Source organism: Poecilia mexicana, unplaced genomic scaffold (genome assembly GCF_051168715.1).
Source record: "Poecilia mexicana isolate PSO_F unplaced genomic scaffold, ASM5116871v1 scaffold_2, whole genome shotgun sequence".
Lineage (NCBI taxonomy): Eukaryota > Metazoa > Chordata > Actinopteri > Cyprinodontiformes > Poeciliidae > Poecilia > Poecilia mexicana.
The window spans coordinates 9498907-9524532 of NW_028263371.1; the positions used below are offsets into that span (position 1 = coordinate 9498907).

At 43.0% G+C, this 25626-nt stretch overlaps 1 protein-coding gene and 1 long non-coding RNA gene across 2 annotated transcripts in view; one reads left to right on the forward strand and one right to left on the reverse strand.

Annotated features, from left to right (window-relative positions):
• Positions 1 to 25626, reverse strand: part of LOC148160390 (uncharacterized) — a 143210-nt gene that overhangs the window by 2249 nt on the left and 115335 nt on the right. The gene's annotated exons all lie outside the window — the stretch shown is intronic.
• Positions 1 to 25626, forward strand: part of dachd (dachshund d) — a 134562-nt gene that overhangs the window by 1276 nt on the left and 107660 nt on the right.

The window sequence follows — 25626 nt, forward strand, 5'->3', positions numbered from 1 at the left end:
TTAAAGTCCTGTGGGACTAAGGTTTCAGTTAGGATAATTAAAATTTGGCTGAATGTAAACAAATAGAGGAAAAAAAAACAATTCTGTCATATTACTTTGTCTTACTTTCTGGTAGCAACAAAATAATACTTTACACTCCTATTAAAGCAAGAGTTCATCAGCAAGCTATTGCTTATCGATGCAAATAATTCTACTTCAATTAAACATCATTGATTGTGATAGAATAATAATAATGATAACAGCAAAAATGGTTTGAACAAATGAATGCATCGCAACAACTCGAGCAAAAATAACCTTGATCTGTTTTTGAAAACCGACTGATTTAAGCACAGATCAATACTGGATTAAAAGCCATTTTTTATTGTCCTGTTGCTCCTCGTCTGTGATGCATCGCTCAAGTCTCTCAGGACGGTGGAGCCTGGTCAAATTTACCCTCTCACCTGTCACTGTGATTGATTCTATATTGATCGCTCCCCCTTGCATTCAGAGATGAGCTGGAAATGCAAATATGATGGAAAGCCTCCCCACAAGTGAGGCGGGAACGGCAAAATAAAAGCAGTTAAAGTCACTTTGAGTCTGGGTTTAGAGCAGAGAAGCACCAGTCGAGGAGTTCAGAAGGCTGGAAAACATTTCGCTTGTTGACTTAATGCATCAAAACGGATAACTCCTCCTATTCTCCGTCTGTAAATGCATCAGTCAGCAGCAGGCGAGGCGGTGCACAATTTCCAGTTTCAGATAAATGTCACAGATAGATGTTTCCATGCATGAGCGGGGATGATCTTGTTATTCCTTCATTTTCTGCTAAATTGAAAACTGTTACATTCCTCAAAGAACCTGAAGGACATTTTCCTTCTTTTTTTTTTAATTTTGTGACAGTAGAAAAGAATATAATAATTTTAAAAAATCTCGTCTGGAATCGGCCAAGAAAAGCCTGATTAGTGCACGTTTAGTTTAGTTTAGAAGTGTGCAGTTTCTGTTTTTGTAGCAGAATTAACCGGACGAGTTATTGTGGGAGGGGGAAGATGAAGTAAGTTGAGCTGTGCAGAATTTAAATGCAAATATCCCGACGGCCCGGACAGGACTTTTTTAATTTTTTTAATTTTTTATTTTTTTTAGAAATTTTCAGAGTGATCTTGTCAGATTCGCCATTTTTTCCCCACGTCACACGCGTCACGGTTGTGTTGCTGCTGCATTTAAACATTTAGAATAACCTGCACCCTGTGTTTTTGCACCTGTGGGCCTCACACACCTCCGTGCAGCTCTCTGTTGCAAGCTTCACGTTCCCGTTTTAGCAGCAATTGTCTCAACAGCTCACCTGTGCACCCTGGTGCTTAAGCATCATTTACATAAAGCATCAAGGGACCCGAACACCCCGTCACCTCCCCCTCCCCACACTTTATCTACTGTACAGATCCTCCTCTGAAGCTCGGCGTGGAGCTTCAGGTGACAAAGTATGCGGCTGAACTCTCCGGGTTGTCAATGGTGGGGCCGGGCGGGGAGGGAAGAGGGACGACCAGCGATGGGGTTAAAGGATAATGCAGTGCCTCGCGTCGCTTTAATGACGCTAAAGTGCTGGGCTATTACGGGCACACGGACAGGACTGTAATTGTCTCTGAAAGCAGCCAGGTTCTCCCGGCGCTGGGCTGAAATCAATCACTCAGACCCGGGTCTGCCTGCCTGCCTGCCTGCCTGCCTGCCCCATTTGGAGAATTACATCATGGAACGGGCCGAGGCATCCGCGGGGATAAAAGGCTTCTTCTGTTGCTTGGGAAAGAGTTGATTTTATTTGCGGGGATGTGCCGCCTCACGCTCCGTCTCGCCCCGCTGATACAGCTGCTGACAAAATGATCACTTTGAGTAAACAGCACACAGGTTGCAAACCCTCCCCTCTCCTCCTCAAAAAAAAAAAAGAAAAAAGAAAGAAAAACACCCACATCCCACTGACCCCGGAGGTGAAAACAAGTTCCCTCTATTTCCACCAACTTACAGTCAGATTAATAAAAAAAAAAGAAAAAAGAAAAGGAAAAGTATCCGAGTTCACGGGTTTACCCCGCTCAGGTTACAACAACAACAGCCTGCTGCCTGGGATAGTTTAGCTTTTCATCCCCCCCCACCACCCCACCAACCCCTCTCCCTCTATTACACAGAGTGTCACTGCTCTTTTTTTATACAGTGGCACAGTGATAACAATGAAGTGAATAATACTCCTATACAATGGCTCTAACTATTTCACATGCAGTTTATCCCCCTCCTTCTGGCGGCCTATTGTGCTAAAACAACACCGGTCTCTCTCTCTCTCTTTTTTTTTTCTTTTTTTTGTGCACACTGTGTGAATGTGAATAGCATCACAGAGCTCCACTGCAGCCTGCTGTTTCAGTTTTGATGTGGACACAAACAAGCCAAGTTGTTCCCTGCTATGCTCGCTGTTTAAACACATTTAAAGAGTGTATTGTTCGCTGGAATTCTTTTTGTGTGTGTGTGTGTGTGTGTGTGTGTGTGTGTGTGTGTGTGTGTGTGTGTGTGTGGTGTGTGTGTGTGTGTGTTTTGGTTTGTTTAAGCAGCTTAAGTTTTACCTGATTCAAGACTTTTAAAAAGTTAACCAAGTGCACCAAGTTAAAAATAAATAAATAAATAAATATAATGAGATGCCAGAGAAGGTGCCGGTTCCGTTGGAGCTTGCTCTGAAGTGTCCTGCTGCTGCTGCTGCACACTGCTGGTCAGTTGGCTGAAATAAAATTTCTCCTCTCACAAGAAATTTGGCTTTTTTTAAAGCATTTCTGACCATGGAAAACCATCATAATATTCATAGCAGTAATTTTTCTGCTGTGTCTTCATCTGCGTGAATAATTTAAACCTAATTATCATTTTAAGAAGCAAAACATTTTTGTCAGAGAGAGATGATTGAGAAAGAGCAGGAGACAGCAGATATTTCCTAACATTGTGCTTTCTGCTCTTACGCCTTTTGCTGTGCACTGCTAGCCAGCTGGCTCAAACAAATCCTCAACGTTTTGACTTTAAAAAAAAAACAAAAACAAATCAGGCTGCTTGAAACATTTCTGATTATGAAAACATTGCCAGTAATCACTTGAAAATGCAAGTTGACTGCTGGCTGGCTACATGTGCAGACAGCACAAGTAATAAACCGGCTGACATCATTTGCTTATGCTTGCTTTACTCTGTGGAGAGCAGCAAAAACATCTAAATTTCTAAGCACAGTTAATCTTGAGTCTTCCCTCTTCGAAACCATCTTCACTGAAGAGTGTTGGCACGAACTCGACCTGTTGGCGCTTAGCTGCGTTCAGTGATTCAGTGGCTTTTCAGTCAGCAGTCAGACCTGCTCAAGCTGAAAACTGATTCCAGCTGATTTCTTTGTGCATCTCTGTTGTTTTGTTTGCTTCATCTTCTTAAGAACTGAACAGCAAATGTGTGTAATAATGTCCACACCTGAAAACTCAAAAAAAAAAGGTTTCTAGCAGGTGTTCATTTAATTATTTTTTTTTTGCTTAATTATATTCATCAAAGTGAAGATCGTGATAAGTAAATGCAATCAATGTGATTATTGTTATTTTATTTGAGCAGCAGTAGTGAATGCAGCGTCTTTCTTCGAAATAAAACTGATTATAACTTGCTGGAAAGTTTTGCTCTTGATTGTGCAAATAGGGTGAAGTGGTGGTGGTATTCCTGCTCGCCTGATAGCGGCCCATCCCAACTTAAAACCATGAAAACGAAGATGTGTGTTTGAACAGTCTGAGCTCAGTTACAGGTCGTTACAGCTAATCTTTAAAAAAAAAAAAAAAAAAAACTACCAGAAATATAGTGACTATTAACCTCTTTATTTTCTGAAGGGCTCTTGTGCCAGATTACCAGTGTTCCACACTGATCCGGGTTCAGTAATCTCCCCCCTTTTACATTATATGACTGTGGCCCCTCCAAGAGCCCCCGCAGGAGCCCCCCGTGTTCCAGCTACTTGTTTTCCCTTTTCATTTTCCCCGCGGTGGGATGGAAAAAAAGGAAAGAAAGAAAAAAAGAGGTTCTTATTGCTGCGTGACACTTGAACTCTCAGAAAGGTTATTATAACACGAGGGCGGCGCGAAGATATCGCATATCTCTCATTGGTCTCCTTTTTTTTTTCGTGTGTGTTTGCGTCTGTGTGTGTGGCTATCCGATGCTGGGGCAGCGGTTTTAATTGACAATCATTGTCTACCCCTTGAAGGTTAACTGCACGCCCTCGACGGTGTCCCACCGCTGGGGAAACGGGCCCGGCTTTTTTCACTTACACGCCCCGCTTAAATAGATTTTCCTCAGCTCGTTTCTGTCAGGTCCCAGCAAAAGCCACGTTTTTGCTTTTTTTTTTATTTTTTTTTTAAACGCACTTATATAAATATATAATTGATGCTGATGTGACTGGGATGTGTAGCGAGAGCGCTCACCTCTCTTGTTCCTACTTCAGGAGTGTTTATGCCTAAACACACATATTTGCAAATGACGGTAATTGTTTTGTTTAGCGCTCAGTGTGAGCTGCCACCGAGGGTGCCAGCTTGTCTCTCTCCTCTTCCTCTCTCCTCTCCTCTCCTCTCTGCTGAGCTCTCTTATAATATATTTGTTTTCTACAAGGCGCGGATGTGTTTACAGGTACTCAGGGGAGATTTCTGGATTCCATTCAAATCATTCCCAGTCAGAGTGGGTGCTAAGATACCCCCCGTCACCGGGCAACCACATCCAAGAGGGAGGCTCGGGCGATAATAACTTCAAAAACAGAGTGACAGATGCCTGATTAGAGAAGGAGAAGGAGGGAGGAGGAGCGGAGGAGGTGAGAGAGACAGATAAAGATGGACAGAATTTTAAAAAAAGGAGAGAGAGAGCAAGAGATAATGGTATACAAAGCTGTTTAAAATCCAAATCTGTTGAAGTACTTTCTCTAAAAGCCAAATTGGCTCTCGTATCGTCTTTTTCTTTATTGGAGTAAAGAGAGAGAGAGAGAGAGAAAGAGGGGGGAAAAAAACAGCATTTTAAGTTTTTTTTTTCTTCTTTTCCCACATTTTAATCCTTCAGTGGGGATCTGCTAAATTTGATTAGGTACAGTACATGTGCTCAAGTCAACTGTGCAGTTGGCAGATGGTGGCAAGGTGTTTGGTTTTGTTTTCTTTATTTATTTTTGTGCAAACAAATAGCCTCCTTGAAAATCAGAATTGCTTTATTGAGTTGACACTCACTGAGCTGGAAAAAGAGCAAATTAAAACTGTTCTTTTTTCTTTCTTTTTTTTTTTTTTTTGGGAAAACTTCCATAAAGGAGCTTGTTTAACCAAACACACTCTCCCCTTTTTCGGGCTTTTCTCTCTTTCAGGATCATATTTCTGTAGCTCTAAATGAAGCCGAGCCAAGACTCTTTTAAAAACCGCAGATTTCACTTGTTAGAGAGGCTTTGTTTGACACTGTCTAATGTCGTTTGTGGATTTGGAGGCTATTTGCATGGCAAAGAGGCCCCCGTATTGTTAATTTGCCTTGTGGATGCATTAGCTGTCCGTGCTCCTGTCTTATTTGCATGCCTTTACTGGATCCGCAGCGGTGATTGAATTGCCAATTAATTCCTTGCGCGAAATCAAATGGTTTTAAACAGAGATGCACCGATCAATCAGCGGAGAGGCTGGGATTGGCCGGTTTCCCCGTTATCAGCTCTGATCGGTGATCGGCAGAGCAAAGGATGAAGGGAAAAAAACAACCTGATTTTCCTTCCAATAATCTCGAGCATCAAAACTAAGAACAGGCAATGTGTTTAAGGGCATCACCCAGCTTGATACTTTTGTGAAAGTAAAGTTATAACTAATAGACCAGAGATTTGAATCAGACGACTTCTGTTTGTTTTATAACTTTATAGCCGGCATGGGCTAAGTTCTCCCATGCCGGCTGACTGCCCAGTATGGCCGATCCACTGTTAGATGCTAAAGAGTGATTTTTCTCATCTACTTTGGGTCTTTCCTTATGGGTCCCCTTCACATTACGGCACATTTAGGGAGCACTGGCGGAAGTCGCCGCCGCTTGTACCAGGACGTTAAACGCTACTGACAGAAGTTAGAGGGAGCAGATGAGATTTCCTGATTGGAGAAGGAATGCCGGCCCTTGCTGGGCTCTGTCTAATATGGTCACATGGAGAAATTGATTTTCCTCAGAAATTAATTAATTTTTCATATAGCCCAGAGCTGGAGTTTAAAAAAAAAAAAAAAAGACTGCATACTTGCTGGTATTCTATTTTTTCCCCCCATCTTTTTTCTTTCTTTCTTTTTTTTTTTTTTTTATAAAGAATTATTGCCTAATCATATTAATACTTTTGCCCCAAGGATGAAAGATAATTGTACAAATGCATTTGGAAATATGTATCACTGAGTATTTATGATTAAATTATGCAAATAACTCCGCTCACATCCTTCGTGGGCCCAGATTGTCTAATTAGGATTGATATGGCGAATAGATGTTGGGGAATCTGAATACAAGCATGTCCAAAGAGCAGAAAATTGAAAATGACAAGGCTGGAATCCTTAAAAAGTGCGTTGAGGTTTTTTTTTTTTTTTTTTTTTCCCCTTCTTCCTCCCTCCCTCCCTTCCCCCTCCTTTCTCTTTTCCCTTCTCTGTCTAATTCAGCGTGGCTGTATCAGGAGTTAATTTTCCCCAGCTTCATTTCTCGTCTGAGCTGACAGGAAAAGGAATCCATCAGGGAAGCAATCTCAGATGGGATTCCACAAATTTCCTCTCCTTGTTTTTTTCTCCCCCTCGTCGTTTTCGCCGGGCCTATCAGGGATGAATCTTCTCCTGAGTAAACATGCAGATGTTATTCCTCCAGTGTCAATGTTTTTGGAGCTCTTTGCTCAATACAAAAGGAGTCCCTCTTAATAATTAAAGTATGCCAAGACAGGAATGTCATCCAACAAAAAGCCCCTTTGTACTCTTGGATTGTCAGCTAACTAAATCCCATCATGTCATCCAGGTTTTTTTTTTTCCTTCATTTCTCCCAAAAGTGAAACAATAAAATATTAATAATAGAACAGAAATAAGGGATTGCTTGATAAATCTAGAAGTTAAACTTTTGGCTTAGATTTGATTTTGACAAGGGTTCGATTTTGTTTATATGCATTGATGACTGAAGACAGAATTAAGTTAATGTGATAAAATATCAGAATTTAATGCAACAATTTATTAGCATACCTGGCAAACCTTCAAATACATTTTGGTTTTATAGCAGAAGCTGGAATTCAACCTTTAACTGCATAATGGTAAAAAAAAAAATCCATGGTTAAATCTTTCTTTGTGCAAAATCTCAGATGATGAAATTATCAAGTTCCCTAAAAAGGCTTTATTAAAATAATGAATGCTCATTTTATCATTTGTTTATTTATCTTTTGGTTTACTTTAGTGTTTTTAATTTGATCAAAGTGTTTAGGAAGTTTTGCTTAGCTGCCTTTACAACATATGACAAGCAGGCCTGTTTCTCCGTCACTCTTCAAAATGGGAAAGACTAGATAACACGCAACAAAGTTCCTACATGAGGAAATCATAAGCAAACATGTGCTGCACATGTCTACAGTCAGAGTATTAATTTGCAATGTTTTCAACAAGTAGAAAAAAAAATCAAATCTCAATTTCACTTCAACAAGATTTTCAGTGTGAGAAAAGATGCTTTTTTTTAAAAGTAGTCTTACGCTGCAAATAATTATGAAGGCTGATCTTTTTCTGTCAAAGTCAAGTGATCTCCATTGTTGGTGGACATTTCTTAAACGGTGGTCGGATCTGACTCAGCACAGACTCACTGTACTCCAACCGGGCCGGGGAGAGGGGGGGCAAGAGGTGTGTGGTTCTAACGCCAGCCGCTCTCCTCGCCGGTTCAGTGGGACATCAGAGCACAGAAAGGGACTACTTCTTCTTCTTTAAACTTCAGATGTTGGGCACAGCGCGGGAACGGCTCCAACGGTATCTATTAAAGCGCTGATCGTTATCTAATCTTTACCTGGTGCTAGCTGGAAAAAAAAAAGAAAAAAAAAAAGCCCTGGAGCTAATGACACTTGAGACTCACAGCACTTTCTGAGGTGGTTCAAAGCCTATTGCTCAGTCAGTTTCATCAGATGAGCGAACTGAAAAGAAAAAAGAAAAAAAAAATCAGCTCTATGGCCATAAGGTTCCAATGCGGATGATTGCAGAAGAAAAAGAAGGAATAAAACTTTTGATCAGGAAGTGAAGCGCGATCATGGTCATCACTGATATTTGTTAAGTCCTCATGTTCTAATTCTGAATGCTGCCAGACATGGCATATCTGTGAGTGATAGTCTTCATTAGATACATAAATAGGTCATATCTAGACAACATGTCTTACAGCACTGTTTGAAGTCTGACTCTGATTGTCAGATTGCTCCAGATCTGTCTTTCATACAAGTAAAAAAAAAAAAAAAAAAAAAAAAATCATTTTGCAAGTTAAAAATCAATCAAAATGAAGTCATTAATCCTGAGGTCGTTGGAGAATTTTGGAGCTTTTTTTTTTTTTTTTAATGAAGTAAAGGCACCGATCAATCAAGTGGAGGTTGGAATTGTCCAGTTTTTCCCTTAATGCTCTGATAAGTGAATAGGTCAAATACGGAGATTTTTGCATTTGATTCATAAGTTGAATCAATGAGTCATTCTTCCTTTTTTTTTTTTTTTTTTTTTTACTGTGAATTTTGAACAACCAACTCTATCAATTAACCTGTAGAACATTTTTCTTCTCTTTGCATGGTCCAGTCCTTAAACTAAACTGAAAAAAAAACAGGTCAGACATGAAAGAAAGCTGGAACTTTGTGTCGGCCTTGAAAAGCCTCCGTCGGTGCCGTTTATATTAGAAAGACCGACATATTTGGTTTGATATTTGCTGTCAGATTTTTATTTGCTTGCAGTTTAAAGTTAAGCGTTGAAGCTTGCTTCATCTGGAGGTCTGCGGCTCTTGCTTTTTATCCAATGAAAGTCGCACCCAGAGCTGCTTCTCGACGGCTCCGCACACCTGTAGAGGTTATGAGCGGGGTGGGGGGGGGAGGGGTATCAATATCACCAGGTCAACACATTTTCATCTAACACTGACATCTCCCTGTGCCTTTCACCCCCCCACCCCCGTTCTCTGCCTCTGCGTGCGTCTCTCTGGGCGAGCCAAGTGAGAATATCGGCGGGAGTCTTTATTGGTTGCACCGCTTGGGTTTCTCTCCTCGTAGACTCAAATGTCACCGTCTCCCTGATGTTTCTCTAAAATCGCCTGTGCCACCACTCGCTGTGGCGCCTGGCTATTATTACCCTCCTCTTAAAGAGTGACAGTCGGGTCCTCGGAGATGTGACACAAACCCTCCGCGGATAGAGCCCCGCGTAGTGCTGTGTCAATCTGACGCTCGCAGCCAATCAGGCTGCAGGAAAAGCAGAGCACTGTACTGTAGACCAAGTACGCCTGGTCTGAACAGTTTGGAGTCGTATTTTCAACTTGTAAATGCTTTACTTGGCCTATGCAGTGTTTATGTCTTCAACAGTTAGTTTAGTGATTTTACAACTAGGGGATTCTCGTTGTCTGAAAATCAAAATGCATAATTGTGCAATCTGATTGCTCATATTTAAAACGCAAAACCCGCATAGCAAAGAGGGATGCACAGAGAGATTGGTAGGTGACGGGAATTGGTTGATTTTCAACTTTCCTGACACTGATTGGTCATAAACTCAAAAATCACATCTTTTTCCAAACACTGAATGCACCATGCCAAACATAACTCATAGGTTGTGCTAACAACAATGCCTACTTCAGGAAGAACACGTAAAGTTAGTGACACAAGTGAGCGAATAACACAAGTAGAACAATAGGAACGGACCGAGACATTGTCCTCTGACTGGAATCGGTGTATTTTTGGCCCAAAATGTTTTGACAAGTATCAAAACATTTAAATTTAGTAGCAGTGTGCTTATTGTGCATTATGTTTTCTTGTTTTGATTGGATAACACAAGCATAAGACAAAGGTTAATTAGCTGGTTGATTAGTCAGGCTATCTGCTCGTGTAGCCAGTCTGCAGTCAGCAGCTTAACAGACTTGCTGTTCATGTCTTACCAGCTTTGAAACAGCTTTTGCTCGATAAAAGATTTGTTACAGTTTTAAATCTTTGTCTCAGCCTTTCCTGTGATCCCATGGAAACTGTAGCCGACGGGCCAGCAGTCTGTCGCAACGGTTGGGAGAAGTGCGGCTCTGCCGGACACTAAGGCTCAAAAACTGTAGTCACTTTGTGAACCTTTTGGGCAACATGATCAGATAATCTAAACCATAGGAACTGTACGGCGGAAAAGTTTTGTGGGTTTTAAAACTTTGTTTTTCCTCAATATCATAACCAGCCTGTGCCTAATTCTTACTATTCCTAAATTGTGCAAAAAAACACACTAAGATCTCCTCTGTAGGGACAAAACCATGGTTTGTCAACAGACATTAACCCCCATCCAACTTACATGTTGGGTGTAACGGCGTGCCTTTGGTTTGGAGAAAGAAGCTGTGTGTGTGTGTGTGTGTGTGTGTGTGTGCGTGTGCACGTGTGTGTGTGTGTGTGTGTGTGTGTGAGACACAGAGAGAGAGAGAGACCCCCTCGCACAACTTCACATATGAATGGTCTTGTGTGAAAAGGAGGATGAATTGAGTCAAGCTGACATAGCATGCCAATAAGCTTTGTCTCATTCCCAATGCTGTATTCATTTGTGCCACAGAGAGATTTATTGCATGATTGACAATTATGAGAGGGTGACCTAGTTCTTTGTGAAGGAACAAAAAATGGTTTTCATCAGTTGCCTTTGCTTTCTTCTCGCTCTGTCTGCGCACATGTGAGGCTCCTGCCTGCCGAAGAATAGAGAGCATCCATGCCACAAGACACTTCTCTCCTTCTCCTGTCCACCTCTGCTCCGTCTCCAACTATCACTTTTCTTGCAGTAGCTTTATATATTTTGCATAGAATCACATCACGCAGCATCTCCTCCAGCAGAAAAAAAAGGGAAAGAAATGAATTTCCTACCCCATTAAGCAATGTGGGGCTGTCCAAATGGATCATGCCAAGATGACATTTGTACAAATGCTCTTCGCATCTCCAACTTTGGTGTGGAAGTATCGCCTTGCAGCTTAATGCGCAGCGTTGTCGCATGCGTGTAATTTTTTATTTATTCATTTATTTTTTTGGCTTGTTTTTCGCCAGCGTCCCAAATCCACTCATCCTCCATTTACCGTCTTCATTTGTGCCACGCGTTTGCCGATTCCTTTATTTCTCTACGGTTCAGTCTACCTGACGATTAGTTGTGTGTGCGCAAGCCAGTCAAGCTTAGATTACTACGACTGTGAGGAGGAAGTCTCCGCTCCTCCTGGGACTCCTGCTTGACTGGCCCCACAAATGATACAAGCCAGGGGTTTAGTTTGGAGTTAATATCCTGCAAAATTGTCCTGCCCGGCCTCGGCAGAACGGCGGATGATTAAATGACACGAGCATATCAAAAACATTTTTCTCAGACTAGTGGCTGTTAAGTGTCTCGCCGGTGCGGCCCCGTCTCCCAAGGTTACCATTAAAAAGAAAGGAATATTCAGAGGGAAGTGGGTGTCATTGAGCTGTGATTGTGTGTGCGTGTGTGTGTGTGTGCGTGCGTGCGTGTGTGCCCGTATTAGTGTGCGCACACCTGCTTTAGATGTCTCTAATAATGCCTTGTTTGAGTGGTAATAGTATCTCAATAGGATTTCAGGGTCTCTTTGAGAGGTTTGGTGGAAGGTTGAGAGGACATATGCTAATTCTGCTTGGGAAGAATCATCTCTTCCAGAAATGCATCCCACTAGAGTTTTCCCTCATGCACTGGGTGCCAGACTTCCCCTAGTGACAAAAAAATGCTCGGGGCTCCAAAGTGATCCATTTTATCCCTTCTTTTTCAAAAGGATGCCGTGCTTTGTTTTAACCTCGGCAGGAAAGGAGATGAAAGGCAGCGTAATAAAGCCGAAAGGTCTTTCTGTAGTTATCAAATGGCCTTTCACTCCTGACCTTTAAGATGCCACAGTAAGGACTGGAGACAATACTAGAAATACAGATCGGATTTCGGAGATCAAACACTGCTTTGTATGGTTTACTTGCAAGGGAGAAGAAAGAGCAACCTTTCATAGGACATCATTTGATCAGGAGAAAAAAAAAATTAAAATAAAAAAAAAACATTCAGAGATGAATAAACTTCTTTGATGGAAAAGTAAGTCTTGTTTTCGGGGTGGAAGGCTCTGGCGAGCCGTGTGAATGTGTCTCTATTAGGCGCAGGCCAGGTTCGGGTAATAACTTCTTAAAAAAAGTAGAAATCGATAAGAAATTTGGTCATATTTTTACTACTGTTTCACTGGGTATATTTATTCAGATGTCAGAAAATTAGATTGGAGTGACTAGATTTGTCATTAAGACTTCGGCAAACAGTAATGCCGAAGTCATAAGTCCCAGTCAATTTCATCGTTGGTACCCGCTCATTAAGGTTTGTGATTTTTTTTTTTTTTGGTAGCACTTTTACGGGACTCGCCAGCAGGGACATTAACAATATGCAACAGTACAAGAAAAACAATGAGGCGTATTCTAAAAATGTTGCCGTTTAACCACTATGGATAATTCAAATATCAACAACAACGCAGACACAAACACTGTTCTTGATATTCTAGTGTGAAATCATTCCCTTCAATTCGGTTTTTTTCTTCTTCTCCACCTCTGAGTAGACGGGATACAAACCAGCACGTTGTCGCCCCCTAAGAAGCTACAGAGAAAACCCGAAAATCTCTTGTCTGTTTAGCATAGCTAAAACTAGCGTAGCATGAGGATTTCATGCCCGGTCTGGATGTGTTCTTGCACATGTGTAAACACTCGGTTAAGGTTCTGTTTGCTCTCCTTGTTCTCACTTACAGACAAGCCATAGAAATCTTTTTTAGCACAGCGCTTGCTTCTATTGTGCTATGTGGACTGGTGTTATTTCCAGCCGGTGCTGTTACCCAAATGGCCTTTCAAAATGCACAATGAGAAAAGCCGAAGCAAAGAGCAGCAGATGAAGTGAATGTGCAGGCTCTCTGAATGGAACTGGGGAATGTTTGGAACTGTCAGCTTAAGTTTTGAAGCCCAAATGCACACAACGCACATACTACTAATAATAAATAATCAATGTCTGTCAGTATGGCTAACTGGCGCCCAGTGTGTGGCTGATGGTTATATGTGTGACGTGGGAGGTGCAGGATCAAGTTATTTAAAATGACAAGCTACTGCAGAGCACTGACAAGCTTAAAGTATCCAGCAAACCTCTTCTTTTTTTTTTTGTCCCCCCTTTCTCATCCATAGACGGACTGACGACAGAACGCGCTAATCATGCTCTTAGATGGTAGAACGTTATCGTGATTCTCGATGGCACCCGACATTCCTGTCATTCTCGACATTCTTCCGGGGAGGCGGGGGGGGGGGGGGGCTCTCAAAGCCCGAGCGCAGAGTGTCAGTGCCTGCGCGGACCCCGAGGGGCTCTGCGTGTGAGACCCTGTCGGGGCCCGCTGAGCACCGGCCTGTTGACAGCTCCTTGGCACTGTTGTCTCAGCAGGAAGGCATCAGTCGGAGCAACAGAGGGAGGCTGTGGATGAAGGCTGTCTGTCTGGACAGCGGAGAGAGAAAGAGAGAGGGAGAACGGTGTCGGAGTGAGATTAGGCTTCACCCGGGGGTCACTGTGTTCCCAGAGAAGGCCGCGAGCCTCGCTGGCCTCGGCATTGTTAAAGCGAAAGGTCAGGTCCGCCGACCAGGCTAAGCCCATTAAGTGACCAGCGCTACGTCTTCCTGGAAACCTGACTGTGCTTTCTCTTAACTACAGAGTGGGGAGGGAAGGAGAAAAAAAAAAATAAAGGAAAAAAAAAAAAGGAAAACAGCTTTAAAAAGCTGAGGTCGGCCATATCCTGATGTGAACTGGAGACCTCAGTTAATTGAAAAGAATATTACTGTGCACTCATATGGAGGCATTGCAATCATGCCCCCTTCATAACACAGAGCATGTTTCATTTTTCAAAGTGCCACTAATTGTTCTATAGCACAACTTCTGTAAGTGTGTTCTCTGCTAGAGGCATGGCCTCCAGAGGATATCGGCAACTTTCTAGTAATGTTTCTAGGAAAATATTAAAGTCAAAAATTAGCAAAGGAAAACAAACACGCAAAGAAATGTACCCAGTACCTTAACTTGTATTTATGCTCCTACTTCGCTGTGGAGACATTTCAGCAATACTCAAACGCAAAATGTTTGTGTCAGTCGAATGCAGCCATTTGTTAGCAGATATTAAATGGCAACTCTTTCCATTTCCTTTCCTATGCTGATGTTACATTGGTTGACTCTGCAGGCTGTATTGATCCGCTTGATCAGCAGATCCACCCAGTTGGCTGATTGTGAGCCCACAGGGATCACTTTCAAACACATGTGAGACTCTGAAAAGCTCTGGATGTCCCATATCGCACTGTCCCAACGGTCTAAACCCGACTGAATGAGAAGACAGAGAAATGTCGGAGTGACGGAGAGAAGAAGTGCAACTTATTTCTGTGCACTGCTGATAGCCGAAAGAAGGCTACCTCACTTAAAGCATGGAAGTATTTTTGCTATAATACAAAACAAAGACTGTCACATCTGGGTTATGCCTACTTTTTCGTCTTCCCAACTGTTTTTTGAGTGAGGCATGCAGAGATGGTTTGCTTTTCCTTCATTGTTGTAGCTCTGAGTGGTCCTCACCTGTGCAGTTGAGTCAGAAAGCACATGTTCATTTTTAGGAGAGGTAGTATTCGTTGCAAAATGTTACACACGCTTGAAAAATTGCCTTGAAGTAGCATGATGGTCACACTGTATTGCCAGAGTTGTGAAGGAATGAAATTCTTAGATATTTTCTCCAGTGTCAATTGTTGATCCCAGGCTCCTTTATTCTGCTGCGGCTCAACACAAAACTAAGCCACTTTGCTGTAACGTAGCACGATTTTTCAGGTTCTGACCATCCGGTTCGGTAGAATTTGTTAATTTGTTCCATGCGCTTGCCAGTTTCTCGATGCATCTCTTTTGTTGTACTCAGCTTAGTTCAGAAGTTTAAAGGAAGCGCTCCTCTCCAAAAAGATTTTTTTTTTTTTTGCAAACCTACTTTTGTCACAGAAAACTTTGGCTGGTCGACATAAACGGAGCAAGAAAGTTCTCCTGCTTTGCCAAATATCTGGGTTAGTGCGAACGGGGCAGGTATATCGTGTCCCGTACGGCACAGGCGGGAGGTTATAGCAGACAGATCTGAGCAAATCCCCACATTTATATCCTCTCTGTGCTAAACGCTTATGCACGGCATTCATAAGGTCGTCGGAGCCCCGACGCGCTCCCATAAGTCTCCCTTAGCTGCGGTGATGACTGGTGTCAGGGATATCTGCTGAATGAAAGGAAACACGGGAAGATAGCGTTTGATCCGTGATGGAGATGAGTCCGCATAGGAGTGGAGCCGGTGATTAATAATGGCGCATCCGGGTAAAAAAAAAAAAAAAAAAAAGAAAAGAAAAAGGATGTCATCCCCTGGACGTTTAATGAGAGCTCTTGAACATATCTGGGAGAGGCGATATGTTGACAGTGGAGGATGCAAATGAGGCTAAATGTGAGAGGAAACCTGAAATGAATCACCCTGGCTTGTCTTTGGCGTTTGTGAGTGCTTGGAATGCATGTACGCGCGCGCGCGCGTGTGTGTGTGTGTGTGTGTGTGTTTGTACTGACTATACAGGCAGCCGTTTACGGCGTACAAAGCTCGGTTTGACACTCTCCCTCCTTTGTCTCAAACTGCTAACTGTATTTAATTTCACATCTTATCGGGCCTCGCTTTGTCTGTCTGTGGGTCTCTGCACAGTGGAGGCGACCCCCGGAGATAAACTCTGTCAGGCTCTGGGGTGATTTATTAAATTCTGATTTCTGTGAAGGACTTTAATGTCGAGGGGGTGGGAAGAGTGGGAGGGTGGAAGCAGGGGAGAGGAGGAGGAGGAGCGGTGGTGAGCGGGGTAGAAAATATGTCGCAGGTGTCTCTGCCAGCTCCGGGCACTGTTCTCTCTCCATTACCAGCATTGTTAGGTATAGAGAGGCAGGAGAAAAGAGAGAAGTAGGAATCTATGCTGAATTTCCTGTCTTTGTTGTGGCAGCGGGGCTTGTTTTTTTTTTTCCCCTCCGTTCCAGGCCAGAGCAGCGCTATCAAACCGTACTTGTTTGGACTGGAGATACGGCCTCCGTGGTTTCGCCCTAATCTTCTTTGGGACACCTGAATCGAGCTTTCACCTTGTCTGCACAAATCTATTAGGGAAACACCTCTGACCTCATCAGCCTCTCTATCCACCGCCCTCTATATTTGAATAAAGCCTCATGTCCAGATGCTGGGGGGATATTTTTCAGCAAATCTCAGTGTTGAAAACCAGATATTTATATTGACTGTAGTAACGTGTGCTGTCTTTCTCACTCGCATTTAATAAATGTGAACTTACAATGCTGTTTTAGGTTAGCTAGGATTACCAAATCTTTTTGCGTTTTTTTTTTTTAATGGAAGAATAATTAAATAGACAATCCCTGAGAGAATCATTAATGCTCTTCGGACTCAGAATATTATTAAAAAGCCCAGATGATGATGATGTCATCACTTTGTAAGCTCCCGATAGGTCAGTTCACAATATTTTAGCAAAATAGAGGCACACCTGTAGACACACGTTAAGACATCAGAGTGCTTTCTTTTGTAAAAATGGGGGAAAAAAAACTTTAGAAAGGATATTAGGAGAATTGTTGTCATCTTTGGGTACAATTTCCAGATGCCTGAAGGCGCCACATTCACCTGTTCATACTGTTAAGGAAGGAGAGAGTTCAGTGTCCCAAAGATGAACATGAACTGTGTGGAAAAAGACCCCCAGCAGACCAGTGAAATGAGTCTTGTACTAATTTGGACTGAAAGACCACTCAGCAGAGAAGAAGCCATTACTTCAAGTTACAGTTTGAATATCCACTCGTGGACAAATAGGTCTTAATTTGAAGAAAGTTGCAACGAAACTCCAAAGATGTGAACCAATCACAACTTGACCTGAAGCAAGAAAACTTTAGTCTGATTTAAAGTCGGACAGTGGGGAAAATAAACAAAACAAAACGAGTCAATGTACGCAAATGTCTGGTTTCAACTTCATCTTTAACATTATCTGCTCTCAAATCCTAGTTTTCAAATACTCTCCCGTTGAAAACACCTCACAGGTCAGTTGTAAGCGTGCCGAAGCGGGACGCGTTAATTTTAATATCTTTTTATTCATCTCAAATGCACCGGCTCCTCCCTCTTGAAGCCCTACTTTACATTTCTCTTTCATATCACCTTAATCTAAATTGATGCGTTATCGTACAGGAATCTCAGAGGAGAAGCGGGGGGGTTGTGTGGGGGGGATCAAATGGTGGCTGTCAGTGCTGCTTGGTGAGCTGTGTTTTTGAACATAATTTTGTCCTCTCCATTATGGAATACACTTTAAAGCAAAGTCACAAGGCGCTTTTTTTTTTGCATGACCCCCGGATTGTTTTGTTTTTTTTTGTTGTTTTTTTTCTGTAGAGTCGGTGGAAAGTGCGTCCTCTGATATCTCTGAAGCGGTTTGATCAAAAGGTAATATTAGCGAGGGCACTTCTGCTTCCTGTCTTGCATCCCAGAGGGCTCTATTTTTATTTTTTTATTTTTTCCCCACTGTGTGACACTTTCACTCTGAGCAGTGATGAGTGGATGGTAAAGAGTTGTGGATTCTGTGTTTATTTATTGCTTGTACTGGAGAAGTTAATGGAAGCGCGCAGGCTGTGGTGCGTGAAGGGCTGCATGGGACAGGACTCCTTCTGGAGAGTTTGGCTGAACACATATTTCAGCCACACACACACTCACGCTGCTGCTTTATATCAAATAGTTTACCCCCCCCCCATGTCTCATTCCTTCTCCTCCCATTTTTCTTTTCAAAACAGGAGCATCTCCTACTCTCTGGGCACTGCTCTTAAATCAAGCCTGGGAAGATGAGTTTGCAGAGACAGAAACTCAATCCTATTTGTGCTCCTCTGAAACAAAAAAAAAAAACACACAAAAAAATCTCAAAACTCAGCAGCACCACCAAGATCTGCTCTCTTCCCAGCCCCAGTGCTCGGGCAGAGCTTGCCCAGACCCCCGGCTTGGGAGGTTTTGATTGAGCAGCGCTGGTTGATCTTACGACTGTCTCCACTGTCTCCATTGTTCTCCGCGAGTCAGCATCTTCTCGTCTTTGCCGTTGATTTGGCTTTTGATCTGTGCGAGTGATTTATCTGTGCGGAATCGTTTTTCTCTCTGTTCCCCCTCAGGAAATTTGGAATGAGGCTAGCCTAACCTTGCCAGGGCCAAACAAAGCCCTGAGAGCTGATCTCATGTATTTTGATGCTGTTTGTGAAAACGACACACGCACACACACACACACACACACACACATGCACCCAGACAGCCCAGACTTTGAGGAGGATGAAAAAAAAGGAAAAAAAAGAAGAAAAAAAAAAAAGGCAACCTGGTGGTTTCTGACGCTTTGTGTTTTCCTCGAACAGATGTAAGCACCTGCAGCTAAATTTCCATTTGCAAGTGACATGTTTTACAAACGGGGGAATGATTCAGTGGTAGGAAGTGGATTTAAGTGGACACTTCCAAAGCCACAGTGCTAGACGGAGATCCGCTGAGAGCATTAGCTCTTCTCCGGCCATGGACTGGTTTACTGGTGTCCAGTGAATGCCAGGCTTTTAAAACGTTACGGCGTCAAAACCAACTAACAATCAGTCATCAAACAGTTCCTACAGTTTACGTCCCTTTTAATGTGACGTGTGTGACCTTATAGAGTAGTGCAGCTGTCCACCTCCCCCACCTGTTGCTGCCCGCTGCTGGATGAAAGAAGGCCGCTGCGCTTGAGCAAAAATATCTCTGTTTGTAAATATTTTTTGCCATGGAAAACACAGACAGCCCACGGCGCTCAAACTAACGGAACGCCAGCCATCACATTATATTAAGATAATGCTGTTTAAGACTATACTTGCATGTCTTTGAGTGCAAAGTGGTCACCTGGGCTATTTGTAGTTAGTGTTACTCTAGAAAAAATAGAGTAGAAAAATGTGATATTTTCTTTCTTTTTTGTACCAAAATCATATAAGAAATGGTATTCTTCCTTCAATAATAGCTCCGACATCAAAGAGCTGTTGTCTGTGTGATCTGCAGTGTGAGAACCAATCGGAAAACCTTCAGATCGAAGAGGTTCTGATCAACCAAGTTTCGATTGGGACGATTCGAGTCACCCTGTCTTTTTTTTCTCCTCTGGGCGTCTCTGCTGCTTGACTCTATAAAGATCAGAACCGTGACAAGTTATTCTATTCTGTCCACTTAAGAATTTTATTTTTTTTTTTAAATTTAGAGAGTTTAAGCATAAATTAATTAATCATATGATGAATCAAAATGAGCTTAGTAATATCCATTCTGATAATTAATATTTTCAAAAGGCCAATTTTGTTTACAGAGACTTCATAATCATTTTGTTTTGTTTTGCTTTGCTTGTGTGTGGGTTTCGTGTTTTTTTTTTTTATTATTATTGTTTTGGGTTGTTTGGAATATTTTAGTGTTGAAGTTTATTGATCTTTGAAAGGCCAAGCTTTCATCATTATGCCACTATATCACTTGAAAATAGCCTGAAAACAACAATATTATTGTTTATCGCAATCATTTCTGGGACAATTTAATAAATCTCATAGATTATATTCTTGTGTTGCACTGTCTTAATCAATGCTATTTTAGCAGTAGTAGAGATTTTCTTTTTGCGGTTCTGTTTTAAATAAACACAATTAGGTAATACCATGTATTTTTTTTTTTATATTGTTGTGTAAATACCATGAAGCTACTGTGTTATTATTATGCCGTGAGGATCTTATGCCGGCAGTCGCCTAACGGAGACCATCGGATAGCTAAGACTCGTCTCTCAGGTAGAGCTGATAGAAAAGGCCTTGAGACTGCAACAGTTTTTCCCTCGGTTTGCCTGGTTAAAAAGCGCAAGAGGTTGTGGTGTGGTGGTGGTGGAGGGAGATTCTTGGGGGGCTGGATTGGAGCTGACAACCCTGAGGGGATTGGAGCTGTTTTCCTAGTGTGCTTTTTTTTTTTTTTTTTTTTTCCACCCACCCTCATGTGCAGCTGTTATAGCTTCCTCCCTCCTCCTAGCAGCTGCCAGAGAGAGAAAGAGACAGAGAGACACTTGCAGAAAGGAAAGGGGTGTGGGGGGGGAGAAGAGGGAAAGGGAAAGAGCACAGCCCAGTGAGTGGGAATGGTAGGAGGGAGGGGGAATAAACACAAGCACTCAACACCTGCTGCCCCGTGAAGAGAAAAGGTGTGCACAGGAGGGAGGAGTGGGGGTTGTTGGGAGCTGAGATAGGTGGTTAGGGAGAGGCGACAGGAGTACAAAAGCCTGAGAAATGTGTAAATGTGGGAGTGAGTCTGTGGAAAAAACAAGGATTAGAGGAGAGACAGGTGGGTGAGGGGGGTGCGGGGTAGGCAGGTAGACTGCGAGTTAGCGTTACCGCATCCTAAGCGCTCTCTTATGCGCGGAGAAAGGTTATCTTTAGTGCTAATCTCGGAGAAATATAAATGGATATCTTTTGTCCCAGGGGCAGGAGTCTTGCTGCGCCAGATGTTTACGTGCTTTGATCAACATTGTTTTTGGGGGCCGGGGCCCCCGCGCGTTGGACCGAGCATCTCAAAGAGAGGAAACTTTTCCTCGGCGACGCTAATTATTTTTCCATCACTGCTCCGTCACCGGTTTGGGTTAAGAGAGGCGAAGGTGTTGGGGGGGGGGGCTGTCCGAGTGCAGAAAGCTTGTTTGCACAATTAATGTCTCAGAGATAGCCCTTCTTTCCCCGGCTGATTTTAACAAACACTGCGACGAGATAACGGTTAGACGTTGGCGATAAAGCCGCGGGGGAAAGTTTCTGCCCTCAGTTATTCGACACCTTTTGTAAATATGCATTCAAAACAAGTGAAATCTATTCGATCGGCCGTTTCCCGCGTATCAGGGAGGCACAGGGTTGCCCCCCGCCCCCCCTCCCTCCCCGTTCCACGTGGCAGCATGTTATCAATCAGTTGACATTATCTAAGCAAGAAATATTCCAACTAATTAAAGAAATGCCTCTGTGAAATCTCGATAAGGCCCGGGTTATTCTCTTTTACTGCTCTGCTCTGCTCTGCTAGGAGACTTGCCACAGGCTTGTCTGAGCAGAGGAAGTTATGAAACTCCTGCTGCCGTATCATTTGCACAAGGAAGTTTCACCCTGTTCCTCTGGCTTCTGTTGACTGGAGTCCATAAAACAGCTTTATTAAAAATGACACGATTCCACTCAGTATTTGCTCAGCGCCTGCTCATCTAGATTAGGTCACATGTTGCTGTGTTGTGTGGCCAACAATAGCCGGAGTTTATGACAGATAGCAGCTGTCTGGGCCGACAGCGTCGCGATAACATATTGCATACTGTACATCTCTAAATCTGCTGCCTCCCCCCGTCGAGATAATATGCTTCTGTTTTTCAACAGAAAACTGTCTCGACCACAATTCAAAAGCAAGTCAGCACTGTTCCAATTTCCTGTAACCAACTGCACACGATAGTAAATCATTGAAGCCGAAAGTGACACGACAGAAACGCTGCTCTCCACGGAGCAGCTTTGAGGTCTGGTTCAGAAAGACTGATGAAACATTGCTACTTTTGGATTGCACAAGTGTACTTCTCGAGCTAAATATGCCAGTGAGGCAACAGCCCGAGCGTTTCCCAACCGGAGCATTGTTTCATCTCGACAGAAAGGCCTCAAATCTGTACCATCGAGATAAAAGCCGGACGTCTGCGTCGCATGGCGGCGCGCTCGTGGATGTATAGAGCGGTACACCGCGCGGGGAGCGCGGACAGGGGAGGGGGTGCGGGCCTTCGGAATTATGTTATGGCCGCCTCCTGTTTGGCTTTTCCCGCAGCCCCGGGCAACGGGAAGGCATCAAGGACACCTGGGTGCGACTTTATTAAAGTATGAAATGAGAGGTCAGCGACGCGGCGGTCCCACACATGACATCCTGCGGCTGGCCCTTTTCTTCCCGTCCCTCCCTCCCCTCGGCCCAGGGGCTCTGATGCCTCCGCTATGAAAGTCTGTTTCATTAATCCCCCTGAGGGAGCCCCTCGACTGCTCTTTCTGCTGCTGATACAAATTTAATTCCTGATAGGTCTGTTAGATGGAAGCCGCGTCTATCAGGGCTTTTAATTAATGTGGCAGCGCTCTCCGAGTATCGCCGTGTTTATCTGGAATTTCACGACCAGGGCGCAGGACAGACGGGATTGTTCAAAGATGGCTTGTTTTCTCTTTTTGTGGTTGAAATGTGAATTTTAATTAGACAGGGTTGTTACTCTGAGGGGTTGTTAAAAAAAAAAAAAGGAAAAAGGTGGGATTTGTGCTTGCTACAAGAAGGCATGCATGCCTGCATGCTTTATGCGCTCACTTAGTGTCACACCTTGCCACAGTGTTTATTTTTGCTTTATTAACACTCCGGCATTTTCAAGGAGACCGAAGTTTTGAAAAGGCTCGGGAAAGTATCTACAAAGTCGGTGCACTTTGCTAAATTCTTTAAGCTCCACCGTAAATCCACCGGCTTGACAATGGGCTCGCCTGACAACTGTTTGTGTTGGCTGGTTATTTCCAGCCTAATAGCTGTACAGTATCATTGTCAGCCTCTTATCATGGCAGCCACAGCTCTCTCTGACACACCGACACCTCGGTGGTATGTGTGTGTGTGTGTGTGTGTGTGTGTGTGTGTGTGTGTGTGTGTGTGTGTGTGTGTGTGTGTGTGTGTCTGCGTGGAAATGTGTGTGGTTTTGCGCTTGTCTGCATCTGTAAATTCATGTCTGGTGATTATTTTAATTGTTTCATACCGTATGTGCTTGTTTGTTAATGAATACGGCACCCTCCGCTTTTACTGGCAAACCTGCAATAGGCATGTGGAAAGCCTTAAAATAAATTCCTCTGTTATAGTGGGAAACTCTCACTAAAAAATTGAGAATTTTTTTTTACAGTGTGGGAAATAGGAGATAATCTTTGTAAAATAAATGTAGCAATTTTTTTAACCTCTGTAGAAACATTTAACTAGTGATCAATGACTTTCTGTTTCCTCAGGGTACAGATATGACTAAAGATGCTCAAATCAGAGATTTAAAGGCAACTTTGTTTTTGTAAAGCTTTGACCTCCTCATACTGATTGCAGCCAAGAGCTATAATTAACAGCATGCTTCTTTTTAGCTTTCTTGGGCATCACAGGACCTGCTCCACAGGCTGGAGTTATTCATTTTAGAAGCAGAGGCGACGTCACACTGTGTACGACACAGGTTTCTGTCAAACAAGGTTTAATTACAAAAATACCCCGAAAGACTTCAGAGTTGTCATATTAAAGTATCATAAGTACCATGTATTTGCCAAAAGCACAATTAGCCTGGTTAGCATTGGTAACTGTGCTGGAGAATGTAGATCTTTAACTTTTTTCTTGGCTCTAGTGGCCCTTACTTGAAAGTGCTAAGACAGGAAAGGAGGTAAAGAGAGAGAGGGAAGACATGCAGCAAAGGGTCACCAGGCCGGGAATCGAACTTGCGACTGCTAAGGCCTCCTTATGTGGGTTGTGCTTTATATTAGGTGTAGCTAGGATATGGCTACACCTATGGTTAGATGTAGTAGCAACTTGAAACCAAGCGCTAAATTTAGCAGATCTTTATTTTTGCTATTGTTGTCGAATAATATCACGCCAAAGAGTGTTGTGGTCAGCACGCCGTAGGTGCAATGAGGGGTGGCATTTGCAAAACAGTCAGTCCAGGAGTGGCATTCGTTTTCCTAGGCGCGATCAAGATGGATGTTAGCTTCTGCGTTAGCGCCAAGATGCTCTCTCCTGTGCATGTTGAGGTACATCTGGCGTTTGAATGATCAAAATAGCGTCTTTAGAGGGAGTCGCGCGTATTTGTGGACAGTTGTAGTTCTTTACTCCTGCAGATTCCACTGTAATCACAAAATGACTTCAAGCAAACAGTTTTCAGTCTAAGCTTAACTATGTCAACAGTCAGAGCACTGATCACTCTGACAAACCAGGCTGGACCACAACACAAAGTTATCTTGCCACCACACGCATTTTTATTTTTTGTGCCGGTGTTTCCAGTAATTGTGGATGGAGCTGCATATCAAACCGTATCAAAATGTGTTGGTGTTAGAAAATGCAATCTCTCCTTTTTTTTTGGGGGGGGTGGGGGGGATTTGGGGGGCTGTGGGTGGTGGGGTTTATCCCTTCATTAGCAGGCTTGTCCAGAGATCCCGAAAATCCCATCTCCAGCTGTATCCTCGCTCTCTAATAGCATTGTTGGTGCCTTGAGATGATTCTGATGGAAGATTATCATTTACGCAGCACTCCCTCTCAGCACCGTCCCCTGTCCCTTAGCCTCCTTCGCGTTAAGGCTAATTTGTATGGCGTCCTTAATGGCCGTGTTTGGGTTAGCTCTTAGTAGAAAGCCTTTTAATTGTGAGGTTTAACATTTTGCAATTAAAATCTCCCCTCATTGCTCTGAGGAATGAATGAGAGCCTTCTTTGATGTGCTTTAATCAGCGGAGATGCATTGTAGCTTGAGAGGCATAAAGATGGCAGATACTGTCCTGATTTTAAATTGACACACTCTCCCACCTTTGAAGATAATTTTTTTTATTTATTTTATTTCCCCGTTTTCCTCTTTCTGGCATAAAGCAGCGAGAGCTCGGTCCCTTGAACGCCGCTCTCAGATTCTGGGGGTATGGATCTCTTATCTGTCCTCCTTAAAGTGGCCAAACAGGATTAAGAAGAGGAGCGCTTCTGTTTCACCACGACCAAGGAAGAGCGCACGATTCACCAAAAGCGCTGGACCTTGACTAAAGATCTCAGATGCACACGATGGCTGCATCAGCTGATATTCTCCCACCTGTTTAAGAGCCGTTCTGATTTGAAAAATAGCACTTAAAAATAAAAAGAAGAAAGGAAAGAAAGCACACTCCAATAATAAATGTTTTGTTGTTTAATGTCAGTTTCATTGCTCAATTGGGAGATTTTTGTGCCTTCCTCCTGAGATATCCTTGTTTCTGTTGAACTAAAAAAGAAAAAAAAAAAAGAAATCTTGTTAAGATCAGAAGGAGAAATTGAGGGAGGGAAGAAAAAAAAAACGATCCTTATTGTGGAGAAAGAGGTGGCAGTTTGATGAAGGCTGATTGGGAGCATCTGGAGGCTGTTTTCAGAGGACGTCGCCCTGAGTGAGCAGCCCTGGCATTTAACTACGGCTCGCTTCCTCAAACGAAAAATCTCCCGGCAAAGCAAATTAACGGGAGCAGGGATTTGGTAATAATGGAGGTTCTCGGCTTTTGTTTCACCGTGACAGATGGACAGTGTGTGCTCAAATTGAATTTGGCTTTAATTGCATTGTGGCGTTTTTTGTTTTTTTTTATAATTTATCTGCTCCACAGATTTTGTTTACAGGTTTTACGGGGTCTCGAAATGCGTGTTTGCTCTCTT